Raw genomic sequence first — 7,094 nt, 5'->3', positions numbered from 1 at the left:
CAATTTTAGGAGGCACAGGTGAAATCAGGTTTAGAGGATGATTAGATCTAGTCCCACCCAAAGGCTTCCAGCAGACTAAAACCCAAAGGTCTGTGTTTCTCTCAAAGCTGTGTTTGTTAAATCCATCTCCTTTTCCTGTGTTCGTTGCAGCTCATTGACTCCCTGGGAATGCCTCTGTCACCCCACAAAGCCCTGTGCTTTCAATGAGGTCAGATGATTTTACCTGTGTGCAATTTTGGCATGGTCCTGCCACTTATATTTTAGTAGTTTATTTGGGGCTTTCCAGGAAGTTCTTTTGCAAATCTCCACCACAGTAATGTTCCTGTCTAACCTTTCCTGTTGATAGGTGATGTAGGAGAAAAGTTCAGGGAAAGTGTGTTTTTTGGGGGTCTACTGCTTTTATGATATCACCTGTAATTCTCAGGGTTTTCTGTCCCTTGCAGAGGAAGGATCCAGCCTGGGTATAGTGTTCCTCAAGCCTTCATTTTCCAGCAGCTATCTAGTAATTTTGCCAAGCCACAGGGAGCAAAAAGCCCTGGGCCAGAATCTTCTCTTATTTACACTGGCATACATTTGAAGATGAAGCCACCAGAGTCAACAGTTTCACAACAGGGAAAGTGATATGAGAGCAGAGTTTGATGAGTGCCTTTTGCTTGTCTTTCAAGGAATTCTGAGGTATTCAAATACATTTCAGCCTAGAAATTTGCTTAGTATTTCTGCATATTCATGTTAACTGTGAGGATTTTCTCATCCTTGTCTCTGACACTGGCCACCACTGCTCAGGTGCTTCATTGCATAGGCTGCATTACTGCCAAAACATGAGCTTTTCATGAGATAATGACAAACTGTGGAATTAGTAGTTAAATTCAACACTGCTAAGTGCATCTTTTATTATTGTTGTAATATTCTCACAACATTTTGTGATGCTTTTCCATTCAAATTGAGAGGAATTTGAGTTCCTGGAGTTAACTAGAGTTCTCTTTTCATGGCATACTGCTGAGGGCATGTGTTTTATGCCCTGGGGTGCTTCATAAGAGCAGGAATGAACATGCAGAGATTTCTGGGACAACTTGGAGGACAGCACACTTGTTCAATGCTATTGCAGCAGTGTCCCTCCCACAGACTGTCTGGACCCACGGGCACACCCAGGCTTTGTTCTGAAGGGAACTCATTTCTTCATAGCAAAAGAAATTCCAAGAATAAATAACAGTTATGAAATTTATGAAAAAGTCAGGGATAGTCAGAGAACCAAGACACACAACTGATACTCAGGTTATCTCAGACATGAGCATATCTGGATTAGGTTTGTCTATTCTATTAGCTAGAGTGTTGTACTGAAAAAGGATCTGGACAGCTTGCAAAGGGTTAGAGTCAACAATAGGAGCCTGCATGGGGTCACATAGCTGACTTCACTCCCCATTTGGTTCCATGGACCAGCATTTGGTTAAAACTAATGCTTCTTTTTTCCATTGTCCTGCATGGTGCTGACAATGAATAGGCTCCTGGGGTTGTGGCTTAAAGGGATTATTAGGCAAAAGAAAAACGTGCCTCATACAAAAATCCAGCACTAAAATTTATGAAAGTTTCAAAGACTGACAAAGAGAAGGTGTTGAGCTTTTATTATGGGCTTTCTCAATGTACAAGGCAGAAGAAGCAGATCAAATTCAGGTGGAAGTTTCAGCTCCCTCAACATAAACAAACATAGCAGGGTCAGACCAATGCTGGTTTTAATTGCTTGAACCAGAAGCAAAAGAAGACAAGGAAGGGCCCCTATGTTGGAGCACATTTTGTCTTGTTCCTGGTTTTTCTCAAATCCACATGTTGTTGTGGCTATGGTAAAAATGGTGTTTGAGTGGTTGGTCTGATTTAATTGCATACACAGCTTTACCAACGTTGCCAAATATGCTCATTTTTACATAGACTCTTCCTGCCCATTACAGAGTCAATTATTTGCATGATCTTGTGACATCAGAAACAGAAGGATCTGGGTTTTCATGACATTATTCACTTCTCTGTGGGAGCATATGATTGTAAAGTCTGCAAATAATCTTGCCTGGGGACAAAGGTTTTTCTATTAAAATTTTCTATGAGGCTCCACAACCTTCTGCATTACTGAGATTTCTGTTATGTGTTGACTTGTAAAGAGAAATCAGGATGAGATTATTTGATTTCTCCAATTTTAATTATTCCTCTCTTTTTCAGACCACTGCTCTGCTAGGTCATGGATGACAGTATGTGTTTCAACATCTTTTGGGAGAAAGAAGGGGAAGAGTTCTGAATGTAACTTGCTGCATATGCAATCTTACATATGCAGCTCATGACCCTGGCCAAGTAAAAATTGAAATGTAGGGAAGCCCTGATAAATTGCTCTTTTTTTCTCCCTCTCTTTTCCAGTAAAAAGTATTCTGTCTGCGATGTTGATTGAACCTCTAAAATGGTCTGCTTTCTTCTGTCTTTATAATTAGTTTCCTACTTAATATGTATGTTCTTTAATATTTCTTTTGATGTTTGTACACACTTTATTGTAAGAGTCATTGTAAGAGTGATAAAAATTTGCAATAAGATCCTATTAGCACTTTGCTTGAGTGACAAATAATTGAGACACTTATATATAATTTCTGGAAATATTTACTCAGTTATCCACTTTTGGGGTGCAGCTGTTTATTTCATAACAGTGGCCTGAAAAGGGACCACAGATAAACTGTCAGCTTTGACTGAGTTTCAATTGGAAACTTCAGCTTTTCAAGTGAAACTCACTGAGCTGCATCTCCAAATCGAGATATTATTCATATTAATTTATTGGAAAATAAAATGTTTGATATTGTGTTGTATATTTTCTAGCCTCTGTGTTGGAGAATGAGATTTTACCCTTTCTGCATTTGTGTGTTTAGTGCAGGCCACTAACTAAAAGATTTATATCTAACTCAGAATCATTAGTACCTTCACTCTTCTTCAGCTTTTGGATACACTGCTGTGGGGGGTTGACCCAGGCTGGACACCAAATGCCCACCAAAGCTGGACAGGGAAGGAAAAATATTAAAGAAAGCTCGTGTGTTGAAGAGGGAAAACTCATTTTTCAGTTACTGCCATGGGCAAAAGAGACAAATTTATTACCAATTGAATCAGAGTAAGATAATGAGTAATTAAACCTTGAAACACCTTCACTCCATCCCTCCCATCTTCCTGGGCTCAACTTCACCCCCCAGTTTCTGTCCCTCCTCCCTCTAGTGGTGCAGGGGGATGGGTTATGGGGACTGTGGATTCATCACTTGGGTTCTTTGTCACTCCTGCCACTCACACCTGCTCCAGCATGGGATCCTTCCTCTGTGAGACAGTCCATCAAAACCTCTCCAGTGTGGGTCTCCTTCCCATGGGCCAGTAATTCATGAACTGCTGCAGCCAGGGTCTCCCACAGGATAACAGGTCCTGCCAGCAAAGCTGCTCCAGTGTGGGCTCCTCTTTCCATGGGGCCACAGGTCCTGCAAGGACCTGCTCCAGCCTGGGCTCCCCATGGGGTCATTCTCCTTTGGGCCCCCACCTGCTCAGCACTGGCTCTGTGAAATGCAGGGGGAGCTTCTGCCAGGTCCTCACAGAAACCACCCCTGCAGCCACTCTCTACCACAACCATGCCAGACAAACTCCATGGCAAAGCTCCTGGTCTAGCAGAAGAGATTTATTCAGGAACTGTATGAATTTCTTAATTTGATCTCAACTTTCCTGTGCAACTATCCCTGAAACTGGTGAAAAATAGGCATTACATACTCTATTAGTAGTTTTTGTACATCTCTAGGGAAAAAATATCCAAAGATATGCAAAAATATCCAAATTTTTGAGAATTAATTTCTGTATGCCATATATGTGCTTATGAGTGCTTCAAAGTAATAGCACAGGAACTGTGCTTTGTTTCATGCTCAATGTGACCAATTTTGTGCCACCAAGTGATTGCACTTGTAAGTGCCCGTTTGGCTTGTGCAGTAATGTGTTTGCACTTCTACACGTGTGTTTGGGAGAATACAAACCAGGAGCTCACAGTTCACAACAGAACAAATGAAACATGGCAGCGAGTCACAGAGAAGACTGGCTTTGCATGCAAATTCCTTGAATCTATAGGAGTGCTGGTTTCTAGGACAAAAACATCTTGTTTCTCTGATTAATTCTTTATAAATTATTTTTAAACTTACTTATTAGCTATAATTTGTCTTTTGTAAGCTGGGTAAACAGATGTTTTTAGCCTTTAAGACCCTTATTAGTACAGAGGAACAAGTTTTCTTTTTATGTAAATTTTTAAGTGCTCAGTTGTCACAGCCAGCCATTATGCAGAACAGATTCCAGTGACTAATTTGACTTGACATTTTGATGCCTGTTTCTTTCAGAGTTCCATGTTATTTGGTTGATCTTGACCTGTGTCATGTCATTCAGCAACACATACCTCTATTTTTTAACTACTACTCTACTAAAGAATTATATTCAACCTGTCTGTCTGTTTTCTCTGTATGTATCTACCCACAGCTCTCCTGGCTTTTTCTTTATGTCACCAAGGTCATACTCATTCCTCTTCTAATTATACACAGTACCTATTCAAATCTTTGCTATTTGAGCATGTCAGCTATTGAAGTAATTACATTAGTGTGAATGTCAAAGAGAACTGTAAGAAAAGGAGGGAATACAAATAATTTAAAGCTTAAAGAGGAAAATAAATTTATTCTTACTATCACTTAATGTACTAAATCCACTCACACAATAAAGTTTCAGGTGGTAAACAGCCTGGGCACCCAGCTTGAATTTAGGATTAAAGGGTCATATTCTTCACTATTCTTTCTTATGTTTAGATGGAAGCCATAAGCTTTTAACCAAATTCATTACTTTCAGAGGAGGATCCAGATGTCTGAAGGAGAAGAAATATTCAGCCTTGCTAACTGAAGTTATTGTCTTTAAGATTGCTTAGAATTGCCCAGAAAAGAAATAGTGTACTAACTTGTATGAAGTGAACAATTGCCAGACCCTGCTGATGAAAACATAGTGGAATGCAATAAATTTTCCATTTGTATTGTATCTTTTTCTTCTGGAAAAATATATTGAGAAATTTATTATGATTTGAAGTTCAAATTAAAATCTCTGTATGCTCTTTGCTTTTTGAGTAAAGACCCTATGTTCTATACTTTGTGGTACAGGTCTTTACTGGTAGAAATCCTCTCATTTATCAGTGGAAAAAGCTTAGACATCCTGATTCTCTAATGTGTACGTGGTTTAGTCCTTTCCTTCTGGTGTATGTACTTCCTTAGAAAGGTTTCAGAAGGGAAGCATTTTATTCATGCAGGGAGCATTTTATTTTAGTGGTGTTTCTACTGATACCTTTTCACAAATCTTCTGACTCGGGTTTGCTTTACATAGAGACAGTCAATGTAGTATTTGGCACTTAAAAGATTACACAATTAATCTTGCAGATGTTATTCTGCAGAGTCCCAAACCAACTTTCCCAATTAGGACCACTTTCTGCTGCTCTGCTACACAAGTGGGTGTCTAATCTCTGCAGGGAGATCTGGATGCCAACTGAGCTTTCTCACCTGATTTTGATCCCCTCAGGAGCAGAGGAAAAGACCTGTATTTTTCTGGTTGATTTTAACTGAAACAGAGTTAAATGTTCAGTGTGTATTTAATCAATTTTGACAGTGGTGTATTCTGCAGTTGTTGTGATATGTGAGGGCCACAGCAAGAGTGTTAAACACTATGTTTTAGTGCTTTGATTTTTGCAGTCAGTTACATTGCACAGAAATTGAGTAACAATGGAGCATCATCTTTGCTACAGGTCAGTGAAATTAAAAAAATCTATATTTCAACAGTCTGATGATGAGAAGCTCCTTTCTCCAGTTGAAATAGAATAGACTGGATGACTGGATTCTACTAATCCTTTAATATTACATCTGAATTTCTTCTGCACCATGAAGTGAAGGTAAGATATATGATTATATCAATAATTATGTTACATTTAAGGTTTTTTTGAAACGGGCTAATTCACTCCTCTTCATTTTTCAAAGCCATCCAGTACCAGGCTGAAATTTTTCAGTTATGTATTTATTTGGGGAGGAATACCAAGCAGGTACAAGACTTGCAAATTGCTTCTGAACTCATCACATTCAATAGGGGGAAAAAAAAGCAGCTAAATAAACCAAAATCTTTCTCACTTTTAAGATTAAATGGATTTTATTGCAAAATGCTTCATAATAAAATTGACCTATTTGAACCAAAAAACACTCATAGGCTGTATATTTCAGATTTAAAAATATATTTCTCTTTTTTTACTTAAAATTATTTAGGAATAGGATTGTTTTGTCTGGGCAAAAACACCCCAAAACAATATTTCTTCTGTTCCTTCCAAAAACTTTTCTTCAAAGCATTTTATTTCAGTGCTTTTCTTTTTTTAAGTTTCTCCAGCTTTTCATAAAAAACTTTTATATTTCATTTTTAGGTTAATCGGTCTGATTTGAAAATTGCATTAACTTCTGTGAAAATTTTCCCTTCATTATGAAACCAGATGAAACAAAGCGATGCAGCCTGAGGTTTTATTCACACAAACTGGAATGAAAAGGGGAAAAACAGAGGTGAACTGAACTGGAAGAAAAGTCACAGTGGACATATGCGTAAAACTCACATTAAAAGAATTAAAAGAAACAAGCCCCTGAAAAAGATTTAAGACAAATCTTGTCAAATTGGACTGATCTTTGTAATAAACACACTCAGTCTTGTGATCTAATAATTCATTTCAAGGCTGGGGAATTTGGGACTGATATTTTGCAAGAGGTTCCAATGTCATGCTTGGGTAATTTTTTGATTTGTTGCAATTTGGAGAACTGTGAACAGACAGGGCTGTTGAGCCCAGCATAAACAGCTTCAGAACTATCAAATCTGGAAATTCCCTTTCAACAGAAACCATCCAAAGTTCAGGAACATCACTATTACATTCAAAATTGGGTCAGTTTGTCATGAGAGAATTCTGAGAGAGATTATATAATTTCCTGACATTAAAAACACACATTTGAGTTTTTCTATGATAGCAGAGTTGATCAGTTTCACAGTGTTTTGGCATTTTGGCATGC

The 7,094-nt window shown here is 38.3% G+C and overlaps 1 long non-coding RNA gene across 1 annotated transcript; it reads left to right on the top strand.

Annotated features, from left to right (window-relative positions):
* The first annotated feature begins 449 nt into the window (after positions 1 to 449).
* Positions 450 to 2,831, top strand: LOC130249411 (uncharacterized). The gene is made up of 2 exons (XR_008839790.1): positions 450 to 675; positions 2,203 to 2,831. It is a non-coding gene; the product is annotated as an uncharacterized LOC130249411 (long non-coding RNA).
* Positions 2,832 to 7,094: the final 4,263 nt, after the last annotated feature.

This window comes from Oenanthe melanoleuca, chromosome 2 (genome assembly GCF_029582105.1).
Source record: "Oenanthe melanoleuca isolate GR-GAL-2019-014 chromosome 2, OMel1.0, whole genome shotgun sequence".
In the NCBI taxonomy this organism is placed as follows: domain Eukaryota; kingdom Metazoa; phylum Chordata; class Aves; order Passeriformes; family Muscicapidae; genus Oenanthe; species Oenanthe melanoleuca.
Note: the sequence above shows the minus strand (reverse complement) of the source record. Positions and strands in the feature narration are given on the sequence as shown.